Source organism: Balaenoptera acutorostrata, chromosome 3 (genome assembly GCF_949987535.1).
Source record: "Balaenoptera acutorostrata chromosome 3, mBalAcu1.1, whole genome shotgun sequence".
Lineage (NCBI taxonomy): Eukaryota > Metazoa > Chordata > Mammalia > Artiodactyla > Balaenopteridae > Balaenoptera > Balaenoptera acutorostrata.
This window is the reverse complement of record NC_080066.1, coordinates 4,294,222-4,318,200: the sequence shown is the minus strand read 5'-3', so window position 1 is coordinate 4,318,200 and position 23,979 is coordinate 4,294,222. Positions and strand designations below refer to the sequence as shown.

Sequence of the window (23,979 nt, the reverse complement as noted above, 5' to 3'; positions counted from 1 at the left end):
CTGTTTAAGATACTTCAGCAGAGAGCTTTACCTCACAAAGACTGGATGTTTGCGTCTTTGGACTCGGTTTAGAACTTTTAAAGAAAAGATCCTATCATTATTGGTACCCTTCCAGGGAAGGCTTTGGGGGAAAAAAAAAAATTCTAGAACCCAAATGTAAATCGTAGCCTATAAAACTCATACAGTTACAGATAATCTGTGCTAATTGGACACGAAAATATCATTGTAGAATCAATAAAGTACAGCTTGTCTAAAAATTCTTTCCAGGTTACCTCTTTTGTTTCCAGTTGTACCAACCTGCACTAAATTTAGTTTAACAGAGAAAAAAAATGCTTGCAGAGAAAAATATCTGTACTTTGGTAATCATTTGTTTTGGGTTGGATCATATAAAAGTATAGCACAGTCAGTAAATGGTGAGATGCTTTGCCTAATCTGTTGGATTTCAATGATCTTTTATTATATTTAGTTTTTGGTTTTTTGGGGTTTTTTTGGCTGTATTTGGTCTTCATTGCTGCACACGGGCTTTCTCTAGTTGCGGCGAGCGGGGGCTACTCTTTGTTGCGGTGCGTGGGCTTCTCATTGCAATGGCTTCTCTTGTTGTGGAGCACGGGCTCTAGGCGCGTGAGCTTCAGTAGTTGTGGCACATGGGCTCAGTAGTTGTGGCTCGCGGGCTCTACAGCACAGGCTCAGTAGTGGTGGTGCACGGGCTTAGTTGCTTCACAGCATGTGGGATCTTCCCCAACCAGGGATCGAACCCATGTCCCCTGCATTGGCAGGCGGATTCTTAACCACCACGCCACCAGGGAAGCCCTTGTTTTATTTTTTAAATTTACTTTATTGGAGTATAGTTGATTTACAATGTTGTATTAATTTCTGCTGTACAGCAAAGTCACTTATACATATATATATACATTCTTTTTCATATTCTTCTCCAGTATCACAGGATATTGAATATAGTTCCCTGTGCTATACAGTAGGACCTTGTTGTTTATCTCATATATATATAAAATTTAAAATTTTCCAGAGACACAGTTTTCCTTGCTTGTGTTGGCCCCCATTACACTTTGTATACCTCAGTTATATTTCTTTAGGCTCTGACACGGCTGGCAACGTATACACTAATTATAAAGGATTTTGGGATGTTAGATACTTCACGAGTTTCTGAGCTTTTCAAGTGCCACTCAAGTTAATTCAGAAATTGTTCAGTACCTCTTTGCTTTGAAGGGCATCTGGAATCATCGTTTTCCATAAACTTGCCCACTTTCTAAGAATATTATCAGACACTAAATAGCTGCTACAGTCATTTCTTCCGAGGATTTCTATTATGAATTCGAAAAATGTTTAATCCATAACCCAGACTGCCAAGTATCCAAGCTGCCAAATATATTCCACCCATCATTTTGAATATTTTCAGCCATAAAATTGGGCACAAAAAATGTCACAGTGTTTTAAATTGGAATGTCAGTCTGTATGATTCTAGAATAGCCACCTGAATAATTTCTCCTTTAGTTAATTTCAGTTCAGTCTTGAAGTATTATGGAGAATCTACCGAAGAACATTTACCCTTTTAAGCTACCTCCTCTTTCCCAAATCTAGATTTTTATTTCCTAGCCTAGTCACTCCTCATTTTAATTAACACTTGTGTTTGAATAGGGCTGATAAATACATGGATTTTTGTTTTAATGGTTAAGGTGTAAAATAAGTCTTTATAAAGACTTTATTCTAGGGGATTAAGAGGTATTAAGTACCAGTTATAAAAACATAAGTCACAGGGATATAATATATAGCACAGGAAATACAGTCAATATTTTATAATAATGTTGTATGGTATATAGTCTATAAAAATATTGAATCTCTATGTTGTACACCTGAAACTAATATAGTATATGAAGTCAGCTGTACTTGAATAAATAGTTTATTCTGTCCCCATGTAACACTTTTCATTTAGTCATTCGCAAAGTTCCCCAATGACAGAGACTTTTCTTTCAATTCGGACAATAATATAAATGGGAGAGAATTTTTTAAAATACACATATATATATATTTATGTGTGTATGTATATGTATTATAGAATAATTTTTTAGGATGCTGAATAAATTAGGTGGTCTTTTTTTGTTCTAATCATGTATGGTTTCTGTTTTTCTATCACTTGTACTTTCTGAAGTCACTACAAACCCCAAATGCATAAAAAGCACATTTGGAAATTATACATTTAATTCTCATCTTGCATTAAAATACAATGAATAAACCAGTGCAGTTTGGTAGAGGTGATTACTTTTTCATTGCCAAGGGCAAGAAAAAATATGACACTGTGAATTGGGAGACTGAGATTGACATATATACACTACTATGTATAAAATAGATAACTGGTAAGAACCTGCTGTATAAAAATAAATAAAATAAAATTCAAATTAAAAAAATATGACTCCAACTAGTATTAAGTATACTTGTTATCTTTTTATGAATTCTGGTATTATTGCATTGTAAGTTTCTTCAGCATAATATCCTTTATGACTAAAATGTGTGCTATTTTTTTTAGACCAAGATGGCCACTCCCTCTATCTCCTCTCCTTCCTCCAAATAAAAATGACCTCTCAGATTTGTGCAGGTTTTTCCATTTATTTAGTTCTGTTACCCATAATTTCAGCTTTTTCTGACTGTGATTAAGAGCAACTGTTTGGAACTCTGCTCAATACTCTGTAATAACCTACATGGGAAAAGAATATGAAAAAGAATAGATACATGTGTATGTATAACTGAATCACTTTGCTGTACACCTGAAACTAACACAACATTGTTAATCAACTCTACTCCAATATAAAATAAAAATTAAAAAATAAATAAATAAAAAGTATTAAAATGAAAAAAAAAAAAAAAAGCAAGTGCTTGGATACAGTGAGACCTGACTTTGAATGCTACACTATCCCCTTAACAACTCTGATTTGGCAAGTGTTATCTTCTCTGAGCCTCAATTTCATTATCTGTAAAATTAGGAAAATTGATATCTATGTTTCTAGATATTTGTGAGAATCTTTTTTAAATCCCTGTGCATATAGACTGCTTAGCATAATGCCTACAGTTATTAAGGGAATGCACATACCCACCTACATTTTCTGCAGTGGCTAATAATAAAAGAACTTAGCTCTGAGATCCCAAACTATGATATCTAGGAGAGGCAGCAAGGGAAAGTTGTGAGTTGTTTCTTGTTTGCATATTAGAAGAAAGAAAGATTAAAGTAAATAACAACCCTGTGAAGTGGGACTCCTAATTGGATATCTGTGGATCCAGTATCAGAGGGCTGGGAGGGCAGAAGGCAAGTATAAACCCTCTGAAACTATATGCACATATTTGAGTCTATGTGTATAGAGTCTTCTGGCATCAGGAGATTCTCCAAGTGGCCCTCAACTCCCAGATGGTCAAGAACCAGAGCTCTTGAATGGAAATAAGCCCTAGAGAACAAAAAATATGATGGAGGTTAAATATTCTAAGAAGTCTAATAATTTTCAAACTCTTTATTTCTCTTTACCTTTATATTGTTCATCAGTTTAGGGGAAAAAAAGGAAACTGACGTGAGTCTGTGTATTCCCATATATTATAAAACAAATAGTGGTCTAAGGCTACAGATTTCTGCACCATTTTTCAGGTCTCATTTGTATTTAAATGGATGTATAATGTTAGAAAGGCTTGGGGGCTAGTATATGTAAGGATTCTTTAAAGGGTGAACACGGGGCTTCCCTGGTGGCGCAGTGGTTGAGAATCTGCCTGCCAATGCAGGGGACACGGGTTCGAGCCCTGGTCTGGGAAGATCCCACATGCCACGGAGCAACTGGGCCCGTGAGCCACAATTGCTGAGCCTGCGCGTCTGGAGCCTGTGCTCCGCAACGAGAGGCCGCGATAGCGAGGGACCCGCACACGGCGATGAAGAGTGGTCCCCGCTTGCCACAACTAGAGAAAGCCCTCGCACAGAAATGAAGACCCAACACAGCCATAAATAAATAAAATAAAATAAATAATAATAATAATAAAGGGTGAACACGGGAATGTGTGATTTATCACCTGGAAATGCCAGAATGTTTGCCCACATAAAACAATCAATTTGTGGAAATAAAAATTTTCTGAGGGCTTCCCTGGTGACGCAGTGGTTGAGAATCTGCCTGCCAATGCAGGGGACACGGGTTCGAGCCCTGGTCTGGGAAGAAGATCCCACATGCCGCGGAGCAACTAGGCCCGTGAGCCACAACTACTGAGCCTGCGCGTCTGGAGCCTGTGCTCCGCAACAAGAGAGGCCGCGACAGTGAGAGGCCCGCGCACCGCGATGAAGAGTGGCCCCCGCTTGCCGCAACTAGAGAAAGCCCTCGCACAGAAGCGAAGACCCAACACAGCCAAAAATAAATAAATAAGTAAATAAATAATCCTTCCCTCTAAAAAACTAAGTAGATAAATAAATAAATCAGATGGGCTTATACAAAAAAAAAAAAAATTCTGAAATACCAAAGAGATTTGCCAAGTTATTTTTATTGTTAAAATTGAAAACACTTGAAAGAGAGCTTTCCATGTCAAAGTAATTAATTAAAAGTTATTCGTATTAAAAATACAAGAAATGTTAAAGGAAATGTGCGTAGGAACACTCCAGAATCTCCCTGCTTTGGGTCAGATATTTTTCTTCTGGCAAATCACATCCCATTCCTTCTCCACAAGCATACATACCTTTATAGTCGTAACTACAGAGCACAGACTGTTTAGGATTCTGCCCTTTTCCTTCAACTGTATTTTGAAATCACTTTCTAATCACAGAACGATACAGCATGGTGTGGATTTACCATAGCTCTTCCAAAGAGAGTGGACATTTATTGTTAGACTTTTAGTTAATTCCATAATGTTGTTTTTATAGATAAATAAATCTGTCATAACAATTTTGAGCATATGGTTTGTAACAAATAACTTCTTTGAGATAAGTTCTCGGATGTGGAATTATTTGCGCAAGTGAGTGGGATTGAATGTTCTTATGTCTCTGGCTATGCCTTTCCATCATTCTTTTCAAAATGATTATATCAGTCGACAGTAAGAACATAATATTATTATTATGCTAATTTTGTCACAATACACCCCACATTAGGTTTGTATTGTGACACCCCGCTCATATCACTAGAGGGTACATTAGTGTAAGACAACAGAGTATTAGTTTGATTAGAAATTGACACTAGACCAGTCAAAGAATTAAGCCTTCATTTTGGAAAGTAGGGCACAAAGCTTTTGACTTTATTCAGATATCTACCTTATTTTCTGCAGAGAGCTAATAACTGTTATACAAATAAGAAAAAGACCACATCTGACTCAAGCTGTAGTTCATACGAAAAGTGTGTCCTGTCTCCCCTTGAGGATCATAGATTTTGCATTAAGGACAGCAGGGGCCAATAGATTGTCAAGTTGTTGTTGATTCTGTTGACCTAAGGAAAAATGCACAACAGAAGAGCTGTGAGTTGAAGTTTTATTCGGGGACCATACTGAGGACTATAGCCTGGGAGACAGCCTCAAAAGACAGCTTCAAAGAGGTGGGGAAGAAGCCAGTTTCTGTATGAGTTTTGGCTCAGGGATACGTACAGTTAAGCGTACATCTTGGTAAACGATTACTGCTAGTCACAAAGAGCAGGTATTTCCAGTTAATGACTTTAGTGCTTCACCTATGTACGGGAAGATGCAAGAATCTGTGTTCATTAAAATTCTTCCTGAAAGAGACATCTAACTATCCGAGGGGCCTGTTTTTCCAAAACACATGTTGCCTCACCCTGTTTTTCATCCTGAATTCTTCTCAGGGTGCACGGTCAGTCGGCGGCTGCGGTGGAAAATGACTTAGTCCTCCTAGAACTTGGGTGGTGGGCAACGCTCTTCGTTTTCTTTGTTTACACATCAGGGCTGTCGCAGCTCAGAAGGAACCCTGCACCCTGATAGCTTCCTGTGGGGCTCTCCCTTCCAGTGGTCATTCAGGACCTGTCTCTCCCCCTCCCCTAGGGTTAGAGAACTGGAATTTTCTATACTCTTTCTTGGTAAGGGAAGTGTCATTTTGACCTTAATGTAATCTGATGTCCTTTGTGAACTTTACAAACGGTACTTACATGCCTTTATTTTTTTTATGTATTTTTTATTGATGTATAGCTGATTTACAGTGTTGTGTTAATTTCTGCCTTACAGCAAAGTGACTCAGTTATACATATATATACCTTCTTTTTTTAATGTTCTTTTCCATTATGCTTTATCATAAGATATTGAATATAGTTCCCTGTGCTATACAGTAGGATCTTGCTGTTTATCCATTCTATACATAAAAGCTTACGTCAACTAACCACAAACTCCTACTCCATTCCTCTACCCACCCCCTCCGCCGCTTGGCAACCACAAGTCTGTTCTCTATGTCTGTGAGTCTGTTTCTGTTTTGTAGATACGTTCATTTGTGTCATATTTTAGATTCCACATATAAGTGATATCATATGGTCTTTGTCTTTCTCTTTCTGACTTACTTCACTTAGTATGATAATCTCTGGGTTCATCCATGCTGCTGCAAATGGCATTATTTCATTCTTTTCCATGGCTGAGTAATACTCCATTGTATGTATGTACCACATCTTCTTTATCCATTCATCTGTTGATGGACATTTAGGTTGTTTCCATGTCTTGGCTATTGTGAATAGTGCTGCTATGAACATAGGGGTGCATGTATATTTTTGAATTAGAGTTTAGAGTATGCCCAGGAGTGGGATTGTTGGATCATATGGTAGCTCTATTTTTAGTTTTCTGAGGAACCGCCATACTGTTTTCCATAATGGCTGCACCAACTTACATTCCCACCAACAGTGTAGGAGGGTTCCCTTTTCTCCACACCCTCTCCAGCATTTGTTATTTAGTTACATGCCTTTAAGTCTTGGTCCAATTATATAGCAGTTTTGTTACCTGTTAGTGGCATTTTAGGCATCAGAAAAGAGAAAACTCTGACCCCTACAGTCATATCTAAGATCCTTATCATGCAACTAGCATGTAAAATAGATCTGCCACAGTCCAGAAGGTTCCCACCCTGTGATACCAGTGCCCCCTTTACAAAGTCGATGTTGTACCATCCTGGGTCTCCTAGTCTTCTTAGTTACTCTAGGCTTGCTTTATCACCTGTAAAATGAAAGTAATCATTCTTATCTCTCCATCACTCTTTATGGGAGCCTCTGAAGGCCCATAGGGGGCGATGCTAAATTCTTAAAGCATCTCAGAATAGCTGTTTATAGTTTTGTCTTTCCTTTGAAGCCCTAGTCACTGTTTGAAGAATGTACTTTCAATATCAGTATGTATTCAGTTAAGTATTTTAACCTCAGGTCTTTTTCTTTTTCTTTGCATTTTTCTTTGCTTTTTTTCTTTTTGGGCCTCTCCTGTCTTGGTACCAACACAGGTGTTTCTGCAGCTTGAAACCTGATGAGCCCAAGATCCTTCCTGTTGGGTCCAGGTTTATGACCATTTTCATAACTTAGTTTAATAAGGTTTAATGCTCACTAAAAACACGTACATGCTTGGAACTTTCCAAGGCCAAGTTCCACATGAGCGGGTCTGTGCGTCCTTCATAGCTCTGCTTCCAAGGCTTTTACAGTGGGCTTTCACAGCAGGCTGTGAATAATTAATGCTAATTTGATGTTTGGGTTTTTTTTTTTTTTAAGTTTCCATATGCACTCATATATAGCAGTATGAAAAAGAAGTGACTTCATGATATTGAACAAAAATATCAATCACCTACACATGATATGTGTTGAGTACTACCCAGGTGAGATTAAATGTGGTCTCTATTGTTGGGGAAATTATTATTTATTCAGATAACATAAGATAAAAAGTATGTATGCCTCTGTGCAAATATTGAGGAATAAAGAAACATAAATCTCTAGATTATGGTCGGCACACATGTTTAGAGAATTCTCAGGGTAAAGGATTGGTTGAAAATTCGGAAGTTATGGAATTCAGTTCAGTTTAACACCCATGAAAGAACAGGTTTGTCAACTGTCTCTTTCATATGATTTAGTTAAACTATGTAGAGCTAGAATACGGAGGTCCAAGATGATTAACGTGGCTGAATTAGAGCTCAGTAGAAGTTTCTGGGTTTTTTTGTTTTTTTTTTTTTTTTATTTATTATTTTTGGCTGTGTTGGGTCTTCGTTTCTGTGCGAGGGCTTTCTCTAGTTGCGGCAAGCGGGGGCCACTCTTCATCGCGGTGCGCGGGCCTCTCACTATCGCGGCCTCTCCTGTTGTGGAGCACAGGCTCCAGATGCGCAGGCTCAGCAGTTGTGGCTCACGGGCCTAGTCGCTCCGCGGCATGTGGGATCCTCCCAGACCAGGGCCCGAACCCGTGTCCCCTGCATTAGCAGGCAGACTCTCAACCACTGCGCCACCAGGGAAGCCCAGAAGTTTCTGTTTTAAACAGTTCTCCCACCTGCTCCCTCTGCTTTGTATTTCATAGGAAGGGTAGGAATTCACAGGCCATCATAGAAAGTGTGATAGGATTCAGAGTTCCCCTGAGAACCATCACTTCACTGCTTCTACATAACTTTTGAGAGCTGTGATACCGTAGCTGGAACAGTTCATTGGTGGAAACGCTGAAGGTTGTTTCTTTAAAGAGGCCCAAAAAGGACAGCTGTCATGGAGCTCCATGTTAATAAGAGATAATAAGAGATCATCTGTGTGAATGATAAAAGTTCCCCATTCCTGATGCAGTATCTGCTCTTGCGTTGAGAAAATATGTATTTCTTTAATTTCTATAATTTCTTTAATTTGGTTAATTTCTATAGCTGAGTGAGAGTACTTGCCTTCTCTGGGACTGTTTTTCATTCTAGCAGTGTTTTTCATTCTTAGCACTCATAACGCCATTAAAGTCGAAGACATTATGCTATGGAAAATCAACCAGTCACAAAAGGGCAGATACTATGTGATTTCGTTTATACAAGGTACCTGGAATAGTCAGACTGATAGAGACAGAGAGTATAACACTAGTTGCCAGGAGCTGTGGGGAGTGGGAAATGGGGAGTGAGTGTTTAAGGGGGACAGAGTTTCCGATGATGCAGGAGTTCTGCAGATGGCTGGTGGTGATTGTTGCCTAACTGTGTGAATGGACTTAACGCCACTGAACTGTACACCGAAAACTAGCTCAAATGGTACACTGTATGTTGTGTCTATTTTACTGCAATTTTTAAAAATCAATTAAAAAAAGTCTTTAGTGCGTATGTATGTTGCATGAGGCCAGGTGCTTTCTATGTATTATCTTATTTAATCCTCGTAGCAACCTAGTGCAGGAGACACATTATTATCTGTAATTTATAGATGAAGAATCTGGTCTGAGCACGGGCAGGAACGTCACAAGTCTAGGTCCACTCAGGGGACGGTGGTGGAAGCTGGGATGGCAGCCCAGTGGTCGGCCTGCCGTGTACACACACACCTGTCTGTGCACGGCTTCCTTTATTTTTTTTCCCCCCTGTGATAATTGGGCTCTAAGTGTTCAGACTGACACCACTACTGCTTGCTGCCTTTCTTTAGGAAGAGGGACCAGGGTTCTCGGGGCTCCTCCTTGACAATTGAGCCCTGAGTGTCCTGTAGCAGGTGAGACCATTCCCCCAATGCTCCAGAAGTCAGCCAGGCCCGACTGGCCTTTCCAGCAACAAAACCCAAAGCCAGCTGCGTCCTGGCTTCTTAGGCAGAATCCATGAAAATCACCCAATCGGCTTGCTCCCGAGATCGTTCTCAAAATTAACTTGTTCTCTGAAAATCACTTAACCCTCTCTAAACAAGCCACTTCTAATAAAATGGTGTTTTTTATCTTCTAGAAAGGTCCATTAGAAATTATTTTAAAATTTTTTTAAAGAAGAGCTTTTTTTCCCCCTTATCATATGTCCCAGCTACTTTTCAGAAAAAAAAAACAGAGCATAGACTCATTTCCAAAAGGGAATATATGTAAAAGCCAAGTAAGGATATTTTCGTAAAGAATGCATATGTACCATTTCTTTCCCTTTTCCATTTTTCATTGCTGAAATCTGTGTTTCTAACCAGATTTCACCTGAGGGGTTTTTTGGTTCATTTTTGTTTTGATTTTGTTTCGATTCGTTTATTTTGCAATTGCTGGCTTTGAACCAGGTATGTTCTATATCCCATCATCCTGTTGGATTACAGATTAGAAGACCATTCTGTGATACAATTAGTTTTATAAAACAAGGAATAAGGTGCTTAGGGGAATTGGACTGAGTCAGAGATTTTGCTGATTCTGCTACCTACTGACTGTTGCCTCTTTACATTTCTCTACTTTTTTTTTTTTTTTTGGCCACGTACAACGTGTGGGATCTTAGTTCCCCGACCAGGGATCGAACCCGGGCCCCCTGAAGTGGAAGTGCAGATTCTTAACCACTGGACCACCAGGGAAGTCCCATCTACCTATATTTTTTAATTGGGCAAGGTGATGAACTTGAATACAAAAGAATAGGGCAAGATAATGAATTAAATCAAGTTCTTAATTACAGAATTAGGAAACTTTTTAACCTCAACGATTCCATGCTCATGTTCCTTTCAAAGTCGTTGAGTCGCTTGTAAAATGTGATTTCTACTCCAAGCTTTTTCCTGATGAGTTCAATTCAGCCAGTCAGAATGCTGACAGTTTTCACAAACCTGAGAAAAATACTTATGACATTTAAAATACAAAAATAGACACGCAGAATTTCAAATCCTCTACCCTCCTGATGCTTTCTCAAGGCCAGTTCAGTTTCTCCTAATAAGGCGTTTGACCTGCTTGCCGGGCTCTGACAGATGATATTTTTACAGGTCTGTTCTTTCAGTGTGTTCAGTGCAAGTCCTGAGCTGACAGGCTAGATGGGCCTTATTCACCGATAGAGAATTCAGCCTAAAAGGACCATTTCAGCACCCAAGTCAATCTCATTATACTTCATTCTTACCCTTACGAAAGATAATGCCTCTTTATTTGGTATACATGTGTTCTTTCCGATGGCATGAATTGAGGTGACTTTTATGCATCGTGTCCCATTACAGAGCTCCTCTGTGAAGCAGGGAAAACATGGCATCTGGGGCTGTTAATTCTTAACAACACCGGGAGGATGTAATTGGTTTATCACAAGGGACAATGAAGATAGCACATGTCATCACTGTATGAATGCTCTTAGGTTATGGAATTTGGTCAGTGACTAACGTTATCGTGGATGTGTACTGAAATAGCCAACAGTCAGATTGATAAATTGCGAAAGAGAAGAGAAGCCAGTAACAGTCAGCAAATGATAAGCAAGTACACGGCTTAAAAGCATTCCTGGAGTTTCATTTATCAGAACTCTTATTTACTTTATTTTGCTCCCTGTTTGTTGCTTTGGAAGAGTTTCTCTTAATTATATACGTCATTTTTTAAAAGTATGTACTAATTGTTATATGAAGGACAAGGGAAAACATGGGCTTAGTCGCAGACCTGTGTTTCAAGTCATACAGAAAGGAGCCATTTCTTCATAGCATTTCATAGCTGTTTTTAAGGGAGGGTGTTTACATGTAAGATTTAGCACCATTGGAAATGATCAGCTAGTATATTGCATTTTCTCATCTTCTGAGCAAAAGAAAGAACATGTCCATTTGTATCAATAAAATCTGTCAATGGAATATGGGGGCATTTTTTAAAAATATATCTTTATTGGAGTATAATTGTTTCACAATGTTGTGTTAGTTGCTGCTGTGTAACCAAGTGAATCAGCCATATGCATACGTATATCCCCATTTCCCCTCCCTCTTGCGTCACCTTCCCTCCTACCCTCCCTACCCCACCCCTCTAGGTGGTCACGAAGCACCCGAGCTGATCTCCCTGTGCTATGCGGCTGCTTCCCACTAGCTATCTATTTTACATTTGGTAGTGTATATGTGTCCATGCCACTCTCTCACTTTGTCACAGCTTACCCTTCCCCCTCCCCATGTCCTCAAGTCCATTCTCTACATCTGCGTCTTTATTCCTGCCCTGGCATATTCTGAATATATCAAACGTATGAATGTCATCTCTAGTAAAGTTGTAAATTACAATAATATTTTAATAAGGTTATTTTTCTTATTCATGAAATGTTATAAGATGTTCAGTAGGACAAAAATGTGATCTGTTCAGTTAAAAAAAAGAAATGAAAGAAAAATCTTCTTGTTTTTTTCAGAGGAATATGATTCCTAAACAATAATATGACTTACACTTTAATTCTAGATGATCTTATGTTTTAAAATTAGCATTGGACTTCAAAAATTTTATGATTGTGTAGGAAATCTCTTTTTATGTTCTTAGAAAAATCTTCGTTAAGGGCATGACTCTTCTCAACTGTTTCTCGCTTAATAATTTTACGATATGAACTGTGTAAGCATTTCTTTTCTTGACAGTTGACTGATCTGTGTTCATTCAGTGTAAGGTCCACATCAAAGTAAAATGAACCACAAAGACATCTAAAACTAATTGAAGGGAAAAAGAAAGCAAATGCTTGGTGAGAGAGAATGTAATACTCCAGGGGTTATGAACTATTGACATTTCTTATTCACAGGAATCTAGATTGATAGTATGATTTAGATTTCCCACCTAGTTCTTAAGAAAAATTCCCTTATACTGCTCTGTGGAAGGTGAGGGCTTTGCGTTAATCATATTTATCCTAGAATGTCTGCTTAGCCTGTTAACTCTGACAACAGCCATTATCTTTTTCTTTGCCCAAAGGCATGATTATGAAATATTACAAGCAAAGTTGTATTCCTCGGCTAAACAATAAATCTTTCTAGGCACTGGTCAAACTCTTAAGTATTCTGGTTAATATTTTGGCTCTTGATATTTATTAATACCAGCAAGTGGCTGGTAAGCTGGTGAGTACTTGATTAGGATTACGGTGGAATTTATGTTTCTTTAAAAAAAGAAAATGGAGTAGGCCTCAATTAGATGAGTGACGCTGGACGCATTCCCCAGTATCTCTGACAGTTGCCTTATCTTTGCAATTGAAGGAATAATGATATGAGCCCTCTTGACCTCAAGGATCAAATCTAATATATGTGAAAATCTTGAAAATAGTAAAGCACAGACTTCCTGCCTGGAGATCTGACCTCTCTTGGGAACAGTTCCCTCAATAAAGTCCCATGAGAACTTCCATCGTGCCTGGTCCCAACCCCCAATTCACCCTCCATCCCTTCTATCCCTCTACCAGTTCGCTCAGTCTTTGAAAAGTCCCAAAAGCTGTTGAAAGGATCCTAAGGAGAGAAAAATGGCGGCGGCGACAAGACAGTTGTAATGGGGCCTAAGGGTGGGCTGAATAGTATAACAGGGTAGTCAACTGTGTTGGGTGCAACCAAGGCCACAGAGGATTAAGGCTGAAAAGAAAGCCAGAGTCATTCTGTTTATTTGTATTTTGCTGACGCTGTTAATGTTTATTCATTTGTTTTGCAATTAGGGCCCCAGGGAGGAGGGGACCATCTTTAGAACTGTCTCAAGACACAATGGGGCCAAAGGCCCAAGAGCAAAGGAATGGGGTACTTACAAGAAGTAAGGTAGAGCAAAGAGTAGGAACTAGCTTCTTTGAATGTGAACATAGGTTAGTTATCTACATATTCTACACATGGATTGGGAGAGTTCAGGGAATGAAAATATAACACAACTGTTAGAACCACATGTGCTTCCTTTTTGCAGAAGTCACTTCTGAAGGGAAGATATTACAGTGTTTCACGGTGCTTAACATAATACTTCTAACACCTCATGGTATTTGAACTTTCCTGATTTTTGGATTCTGGATAAGGAGCTTACCTTTTGTAAATCTTACTTCTAGCTATTCATTTCTAGGTATGAATCTACTTAGAAAAGTCATTAGGTTAAAAAAAAAAGTTTTTAAAAACTGGGGTTTTCATATGTCACTCACCATTTGGTGTTAATTTTACATATGATTTGTTTTGGGGATGATAAGTGATATCACACGAATGAGTAGAACACTTGAAAAAATGTAGCCTTGATTTTATTTCTTTTTATACTACAGCAGAGCCTCCGCTCAAGCCAAGAGCTCTAGTTATAATCAAAGAAGTACCTGGTGCAAACCCAGCTACTGAGGCTCCCAGAGTCTGATCTGATTTTTTCTTTCTCTTCTGTGGTGGCTGAATTAACTAACTCACAGGTAAATTATGAAAAAGCAAACCAAAACAACCACCTTTCTGGAAGGTTTTCACAAGAATACTTCTGGTGCACCAGGCCTGCAGCGCCCCCTCTAAATCCCAGAAGACTGGATTCTGCAGGCTGTTCATGCCTGTGGTGTTGCTTGCATATCACCCTGACTTTATGGGTTGGAGCTCCAGGAACCCACGGGCACCATCATGGTCTGGACCTCTACCCAGCTTGCTTCTGCCACACTGCTGCCCGATTCATCCAGATATCCCTCGCCAATCCAAAATCACCCCTTTGGGTCCTGCTCATTCTGGGTACCACCAGGAAGCTGTCATCTGCAGCGTCATGCCCCCTCTGACTCTCTGTATTTTATCATCATTGATTTTTTTCCAATTCCTCCAACAAGCCAAATTCTAACCAGCCTCCCGGCCTTTGCACATGCTATTCTTTTTCCTGGGATGATTTTCCTGTACCTTCCTCGGGTTCTTAAGGTCTCAGTTACACTTCAGTCCTCAGAAAGCTTTTCCCCACCTACCCTCTATAAAGTGGTTCCTCCCTTAGTCTCTATCACAGACCCCAATTTCTTTGCTTCTTGCAAATGTTAACTCTTCGGCTTCTGTATGCTCTAGACTAGTGGCTCTTACTTCTAGCAGACTCCATTTCCTTTACAAGTACTTCAGCATGCCTCCTGCCTGATCCTCAAGTGAAATTCCTAGTTAATGCAAACAACAGATACAAAACTTGTAAACCTCAAAAAGTAATTATTTTTTTTATTCTGAGTAGCATTTTTTTCAATTTGTGGTTGTGCAGGCGCGTCCACTCCGGAAGACGGGATGAGATAGTCACCTGCCTGCCCCTATAGGTAGGCAGCGTGGATGGGGCAGTTGTAAGTGCACATTAACAGAGGTGTGTGATACAGGTGTGTGGTTATGGGAGACCATGGTTAACAATTCTTGGTAAAGTTCCAAACAAAAGCCAATCTTCCATCAATTTACACAGTACTTTCATCTGTAGAAAATTCAATATATTTAACAACTCTACAAAACTTTGTGCCTATATGCAAAATAGAGTTAGATTCTAGGTTCAGGTCATTTTATAAACAGATTTTTCACCTACCTGAACTCCAGCAGGACGTCAAAGGGCATGAGGGATGTATACCCATTTTATTATTACAAAGGACTGTTGTGCCCAATTCAGGACATTTATATCCTTGGCCACTGTCCACAAACAGCCTGTAATGTCCCTCAGTTGTTGAGACAACCAAAAATGCTGCAACAGATTTCTGGAACATTCTTTTTGGAATGACCCATCTAGACTATAAGCTCCACTGAGTGCAGGCACCATGTTTGCCTTGAACTGTAGAAGCCTTGACATCTAGCAAATGTTGTTTGTGATAGCAGTGCAGGACAAATATTTCAGGCAGGAATGAGTGAAAGAGTGGATGGATGGATAAATGAAAGGGAAAACGCGGAAACAGGGACATGCATTCATCCATTCAACTAATAAATGTTTACTGAGCAACTCATATATGGGCCAGGTGCTGTTCTAGGACCTAGGAACACAGCAGTTAATGAGACAAATTCCCTGCTCTAACGAACTTGCTCTGTCTCCATATATGGAACTACTTTATGACTGCAGTACACCTAGATATCCTATATGACTGTAATTTGGGTGCATCCAGTTTTCTTTAATTCAGAATGCTGACCATATATAGTTAAATCAATTGAGGGAAGAAAGCTGGGTAGGGGATAAAAAGCAGTGGAAAGAAGTCAGGTTGGTGACAGAATTGTGAATGGTGCTTGAGAAACAATCTAATAAAATGAGAGCCTGAAAGTAACTTAGTTATCAAGGACCAAAACATTTAAATCCAGAAAATGTTGTTATTGCTCTCATATATGTACAATAATGGAAGTGCTTTCAGTGGCTGTTTTCCCCTGCACGATACCTTTTACATAGTCGGTGTGTTAAGACGCAATGGATGTACCTCCTTGAAATTAGGTTAAGTTGTAAACCTGAATGTTGAGGCATCCATTTGAGCATTTTATTTTCACATATATATAGTATTTGCTTTGGCTCACCACTATCCTCTGTTGAAGCAGTCCCTCAGCAAGGTGCCAATCAATCTGGGAGCCAAAAGGGACTGAGGGAAGTTGGCAATAGCTGAATGTGACTGTTAGAAGTTGAATGTTCTTGCTTGCAATTCTGGAAACTTCAGTGGGAGATGTTAGGTCAGCTTTAATATACTGTATGCCCTAAAGGAACTGAAAAAAAAAAAAATGACACAACTGAAAAGAAACATTTTGGGGGTCTTCATAACCCATTAAAACTCTGGCTGCCATTCCCTTTTTCTCACTTGTGGATTATTTGGAGACCTATTTTGCTGGAACAACCTACAACTAAAATTGCCAGAGCCCTTTAAGAAGCCTACCTGCCCCACTGAAGGGTAGAGGTCAGTTTCAAATGATGTTTGGAATTGACAAGTCATGTTCCTCTTAAACTGGCATGTTTCTTGGCCACAACTCTTGAATTTTAAATATTATTCCCTGAATTCTTCTGATGCTGAGATTGACTTTTATGCTTTCTGCCATTGTGAGTGGCACTGAAGAGCCCAGGGTTGTAAATTTGAGTCTCCAGCACAAACGGCAAACTAAACTCTTCTGTATTCAAAGTGAGCCATCAGTACTGGAACAGGATCTTATGCTGGGGGTAACAACATCGCAGGAGGGTGAAGTTGTGCAGTGTATTGGAGGATGGGCACTCAGGAAAGATTTATTACTTTAATAAATGGATGGTGAGTCAACATTGGAAGGATAAGAGAATGCAAACTGAAATGTCTTTGATGTCAGTTCTCCAAACAACCTCAGAAACAGGTGGTATTTTTTCTCCGTTGTATCAAGAAGGAAACTGAGGCTTAAAGAGTTTGGTTTTTTAAACGAACATTTACTGTGTGCTTATAATTACTCATTTATCCCTTATGAGAGTCATGGGAAATGGGTCTGTATTGCTATTTTACAGATAAGCAAACTGAGGTACAGAACTTTAAGTGCCGGCTTTGTTACAGAGCTAAGATATGAAGGGGTAGGGTGTGACTCAAGGAAGCAGACTTCAGAGCTTGTCCCCTTAAACTACTAGGCGACACTGCATCTCAGGTGTTAGGTGAGGGACCTGCTGGATACACAGCTGGCAAGTAACGGAGCAAAGTTGTCTGATTTCAAAATCCACGTCGTTTCCACCATCCTCTGCGGCAAACCCAGTGAATCCTCTACTGATTGTAGTAAGGAGACGTGAATGTCTTCTGATCATCAAAGCCAAGGGCTGTTGTCCACAATCCTCACGCCTCTTAATCTTTCTTTTCAGCCCTGAGCTCATCTTCTTTCACCAGGTTCTGCTTTTTCTTGCCTCCTTCTCTGAGAATGACTTCTCCCTCGTGGCTGGCTTTTCCCCCCATCTACTAACTGTGAGTGTTCCCAGACGTTTCATCTTAAACTCGCTATTCTTTTATCTGCTGTGGGAACCTGTCTTGCGGAGTTCTCATCTACTCCCTGGATTCAACCATCACCTTTACATAGCCTGCCTTTAATAGAACTTAAAAAAAAAAAACCCAGTCATATAAGTGCAATGGCTTGTTGTACATCTCTCCATTGTTGCTCCATGTTAGCATGTTTGAGGCAAAATTCTCAATTGTTCTTTCCCAGTAAGCTCCACTGAGTGCAAGAAGCATACACGCAGGAATCATGCTAAACTGACTCCGTTTCTAATGTCCATACTATTATTACTACATGTTTACCCAAGACTAGGTCAGTTTCATTAACAAAGAATGATTGGTTTATCTGATGGTGGTTCACCTAATGATTTAAGCCTCTTTTTAAGAAGTGTTGTTTCTGTATCCATCCAGGTATCCTCTTCTTTTTAGCCATCTTTTGGGCTTGGAAGGACGTAAACATGTTTGTTAAAAAAAAAAAAAAATCAACTTAATTTGTGTTTCAGAAAAGTACTGATCCAATTAGCACTGTGGGTATTTTTGTTTTGAATAACCGCTTAAAAGGTGTTTCTCTGAAGACCTTTTCTTCCAAATGTTTTGTTTGTAGCAATAAATGCTTGTAAAATTCATAGAACTTTGACTAGTTTTATCTAATTATTCCTTTACACTCTGTGATGACAATTTTCTCCTTGCTTTTTTTTTCCCTAAGTGATTATATGAAGACTCTATTCTAGTCATTTTAGAGATTTAACACAGAAGTAGACTTAAGGGAATTGATTTAAAAAAATTTTTTTTAATTGAGATATATTTGACGCATAACCTTACATTAGTTTCAGGTGTACTACGTAACGATTACATATGTATATACTGTGAAATGACTACCAAGGTAAGTCTAATTAACATCCATCACCACACATAGTAACAATTATTTCTCCTTGCCATGAGAACTTTTAAGATATACTCTCTCAATAAATGGGTGAAGACATGGGTGAAGGGGGTCAAAAGGTACAAACTTCCAGTTATAAAATATCTAAGTCCTGGGGTTGTAATGTACAGTATGGTGACTAGAGTTAAAAATAACTGCATTGTGTATTTGAAAATTGCTAAGAGAATAGATCTTAAAATTCTTGAAATAAAAATGATAGCAAAAATAATAACCTGTGAGGTAGTAGATTTTAAAGTCCACAAAAAATAAAGTCCATACATATATACACTACCAAATGTAAAATAGATAGCTAGTGGGAAGAAGCCATATAGCACAAGGAGATCAGCTCGGTGCTTTGTGACCACCTAGAGGGGTGGGATAGGGAGGGTGGGAGGGAAGGAGATGCAAGAGGGAGGGGATATGGGGATATATGTATGCATATAGCTGATTCACTTTGTTATAAAGCAGAAACTAACACACCATTGTAAAGCAATTATACTCCCATAAAGATGTTTAAAAAAATAAAGTCCATAAAAATACTGCTATAGCATAGGATTGCTAAATGTTGCTAAAATATGGCTAATGAGAATAGAATCTTCAGTGAACCCTTCATTGAGTTCATAAGCTAGGTGCTGATTGGTTTTGCCAGTGAGGAAAAGCCTGCTGGTCTGAGTTTACTGCCCATCCCCTTTCTTGTTCACATTCACACATTGCTCCTTTCCCCCATCTGGTTTCTGACACATCTCAGAGTCTCCTCCCTGGCCTTTCTGCTTTGTAGGCCATTTTTCCTGGAAACAGCAGAATAGATTTCCTAAGTAAAGATTCTAATATCTCAACCCCCTGTTTTAAAATCATGGATGGCTCCTTATTATTTATAGGATAAATTTCAAGCTTAGGGCGGCACTCTGGGCTCTCACCAGGATGGGTGGCTCAGGCTTTTCAGATGTAATATCTGTGGTTCCTATACAGACTTTAACTGATTGACTGACTGACTGATTGAATGAATGAATGATTGGCTACTACCCAGCAAGTCTATTCACTTAAGAATATCTTGTACCTATTACCCTAGCTTTCTCCCTAGGCCTGGCTCAAATTCTGTTCCTTCTTGGGATCTTCTCTATTCCCCATGGAGGCCCATCCTATGTTGCTGAGCTCTGTTTACCGTTTGTCTTGCTAGTCATTTGCCGACATGTTTCCATCTCGGGTTGTCAAAGAGTGTGTATTCTCTGAAGGCTACTGAGTACTACTAGTACTGAGCCTGAGTACTACTAGTACTAGTAAGTACTAGTCATATAGTGTTTAAGAGCATGCTTTTTTAAGAGATATAACTAGACAGGCAGCATGATATGGTAGCTCAAATATTTGAGCCAGAAAGTCTGAACTCACATCCTTGCTTTATGTACTCCAAGAACCTATATGCAACTTTGGCTATGATATCTAAAACCTCTGAATATCAATTCCTTTTTTTGTAGAATAATAAAGATAATAATACCAAATGGGTACGCTTGGTTTAAGAACAAGGAAACAGTTTGGAGGAAGTATTATACAATCTCCTTCATAAGCTGCTATATAGTGTTAATACTGGCAGTATTTTTGTTAATGCTATTTGAAATAAAGTGGCCTTCAGTGCAGTTTATTCTTCTGGTCTCTCTTCTGTTTCAACCTCCCCAGCCTAATCTTTTCTCCCCTGCCTGCTCTACATACTGTTGCCTGTGACCTGCATCTTTTTCCCAAGTGTGTCTACCTACTTTGCTCTCCTTGCTTTCTCTCTCTCTTTCTTCTTTCCCAATTTTCCTTTCTGTCAAATCTCATTTCCCATGCAGGATTTCTTTCTTCTTCTTCTTCTTTAGCTTTCTTTCTTGCTGTTATGTAATAATAGGGTTTAAAACTGACAGGAGATTAAAGAATTCCCATAAAATCCAGAAGTCTTTACAGTTTTTATTGCGTGTGTGTGTGTGTGTGTGTTTGGCAATGACCTTTTATTTTTATTCATTATTTTTTTACATTTTTTTTTATATTTTCCATTACGGTTTATCATAGGATACTGAATATAGTTCCCTGTGCTATAGAGTAGGACCTTGTTGTTTATCCATTCTGTATGTAATAGCTTACATCTGCTAACCCCAAACTCCCACTCCGTCTATATTGTTTTTTTACGGTAGCATTTTAGGCAAGTGCTTTTTTATTTGTATGCACAGAATTTTGGAAGCTTAGAGGTAGCAGGAGGGGGATAAACTCAAATCCAATCTGCTTGGTTTAGGGTTGAAAGCAAATGTCCAGAGAGTTAAGTGACTTGCCCTGGATCTCAAAGTTAATTACCGATTGTGTTGATAGTTAAGACTGTTTTGGGAGTTCGGCCCACACTTGTTTCTTTTCACTTTTGCTAGCCACTGTATTGTGTTTCCCCGTCCTAGAGTTTAGTTAAGGACATTATCTAGGGGTTAGTTTGTTCCCAGCAGGCAGTCGAGCTGATTGGCTTTGGAGAAGGTATTTAACCTCCTTGTCCTTGAGATCCTCATCAGGAAATGAGAGGACCATCTACTCTTCAGGGCATCCTTATAATTCTCAAACTTCTTTCATCATATTTAACAACTTTCTGATGGCCAATTATTTACTAGTACAAGGTGAGTTGGCTTCTTACACGTGGTTTGCCTTTGTGTTTCTTTCAATGCCACCCAAGATTGAACTTCTTTTGCGACATTCCTGTATTTCAGTCTGTACAACCAATTAAGCTTGTCCAGTATTTGGTTACATTATTTCTAATTAAAACATAACAGCTTCCTTGGCAGAAATCCTGTCCTTGTACTACAGGGGTGCTTGGCAAGGTTTGTGTTACTATTTTTCAAAAGCCTGTAGGAAAATGAAATGTTTTGTTGAAATATTTTCTTTGGATCATAATGTTGAGACAGAACAGTGTGACATTTGTATTATACCTGAAAGGGGACAAAGGAGCCACTTTCTTCTTTGTTTAAGGACCAGTGAAGTATTAATCATTCATGGATTTCTTTGTAAGCTTTCCCACACAAATTATTCGCAATTTGAAGCAAATGCAGATGAAGAAAGAAAAGAAATGTATAGAAGTATCTTTGTTGAGATAAGAATGATAAGAATATGTTAGATAATTTGGTTTGTGCGGGATATAAAATCCAGTAAGTTACTAAGTCCTTTAATTTTACCCAAACTAACACTCAAATTTCCTTTAAATTCCTAGGAACTCTCTCTACTTCTTTAAATAAATGGGAAATTAATCTTGCTCAGTGCATTCTTACTGTCATGTTTTATAATTATTATAATGTTGGCTAGCCTTCCATTGAATACTGGGTCATGTGATCAAGCCACTTAACAGAAATATGAATGAATGCCCCTGGCCCAGCAATTTTTTTGGTCTGTTTGCTTTTAGGAATCAGTGGATATATTACATCAAAAACTGAATTGTTTGGTTGTGGAATTTTCACTCAATTTGCCAGACCCATCATTTCCTGAAGTGCTTACAAATAGTCATTTTTTGTCTTTTGGTGTCTGAGAGCCTATTGGAAGAGCATTGCCAAGCGCGGGAAACTAATCGCACTGTATTCCTGCTATGGAAACAGTATCACTGTGATAATGCACCCGAGCTGCCTATAAAAGGGCTTCTTTGTGGCCACGGTGTGTATGAAACACGTACGATGATGGCAGTGAGCATTCTGAAGTGGTAAGAAACTCTTTTCCTGCTCATTGACATCTAGCATTTTTCATCCGTTTTTTTTTTTTTTTTCATCAGTTTTTTTAATCGTTTCAGAATTTGTTTTTAAACTTTCCTCCCAAGTGCTTGGTGTCACTAACAGTAATATAAAACAAATAGCCTGTTTCTGAGGGACTAGCACAAATGTTGAAACAGTTCAGAGCAAAGTTTGAAAGTAACGAACATGCTTTGTAATTTTATTATCTGTTGTACTTGAGATCGTTTTTGTACCTGAACTTGGATTTGAAATACTTATCAATATCTTATCACATCTTTTAAAAAGGTTTTTTAAAAAGTCCTTACAGGGGCTTCCCTGGTGGCGCAGTGGTTGAGAATCTGCCTGCCAATGCAGGGGACACAGGTTCGAGCCCTGGTCTGGGAAGATCCCACATGCCGCAGAGCGGCTGGGCCCGTGAGCCACAACTGCTGAGCCTGCGCGTCTGGAGCCTGTGCTCCGCGGCGAGAGAGGCCGCGGCGGTGAGAGGCCCGCGCATCGCGATGAAGAGTGGCCCCCGCTTGCCACAACTGGAGAAAGCCCTCGCACAGAAACGAAGACCCAACACAGCCAAAATCAATCAATCAATCAATCAATCAAAAAAAAAAAAAAACATACGCATCTGATTCAAGATCCTCATTAAAAAAAAAAAAAAAAAGTCCTTACAAGGCAATTTAGATTCTTTTAAAAAAGAAATTGATTCCCTGGTGAAATTGTATCTGTTAAACATAATTGAAAGTAATCGAATTGAGAATCTTTATATGTGGTAAAACTTTCTTTGGATCATTTGTTTTTTTAATTTTTATTTTATGTTGGAGTATAGTTGATTTACAATATTGTGTTAGTTTCGGGTGTACAGCAAAGTGATTCAGTTATACATATATCTATATATCTGTTCTTTTACAGATTCTTTTCCATTATAGGTTATTATAAGGTGTTGAGTAGAGTTCCCTGTGCTATACAGTAGGTACTTGTTGCTTATCAGTTTTATATACTGTAGTGTGTATATGTTAATCCCAAACTCCTAATTTATCCCTCCCACCCTACTTTTTCCCTTTGGGAACTCTAAGCTTTTTTGTATGTCTATGAGTCTGTTTCTGTTTTGAAATAAGTTCACTTGTATCATTTTTTTAGATTTCTTTGGATCATTTATAAAGAGTACACTGATTCCTTAATATCTTGATGAATTTTGATGATAATTTGATCTAATTTTAGAAAGATGTATAAGCTCAAAATTAAGAATACCACAGTTTAACTGTCAAGAAATAACCCTGTATGAAAAAATGAATTTTGGCTTTCTGGTCATTGTCTACTGAAAACCAAATTCCCTGTTAGGTGTGTATAGGAGCACAATAGAGGGAGGTGATTTCACTTCTTGTCAGATAGGGAGGAGGGAAGAAATTACCCAAAAAGCAACTGAACTCTAAATACAGCAAGTTGAAATCACACACTTTCCTATTTCATGGGATTTCTTCCTTTCATCCCTCGGAATAGGATTCTTACGATAGATAGCATTTCAGAATGAGAGTTGAGGGTTTTTGTTAGAAATTTCAAAATGGTCTTCTCTGATATGGCCATTACTTTTAATAATAAAATAATTATGTATAACACATTATAAATTATAATACCTAGTAAATTCTTATAAATAAGAAAAATTATTTTTGTCTCTTGTTCTTTGCTCTCAGGTCACCATCATAATAAGCAAA

At 38.7% G+C, this 23,979-nt stretch overlaps 1 protein-coding gene across 4 annotated transcripts in view; it reads left to right on the top strand.

The window, feature by feature from the left end:
• CACNB2 (calcium voltage-gated channel auxiliary subunit beta 2) overlaps positions 1-23,979 on the top strand; it is a 400,160-nt gene that overhangs the window by 222,337 nt on the left and 153,844 nt on the right. The window lies entirely within an intron of this gene.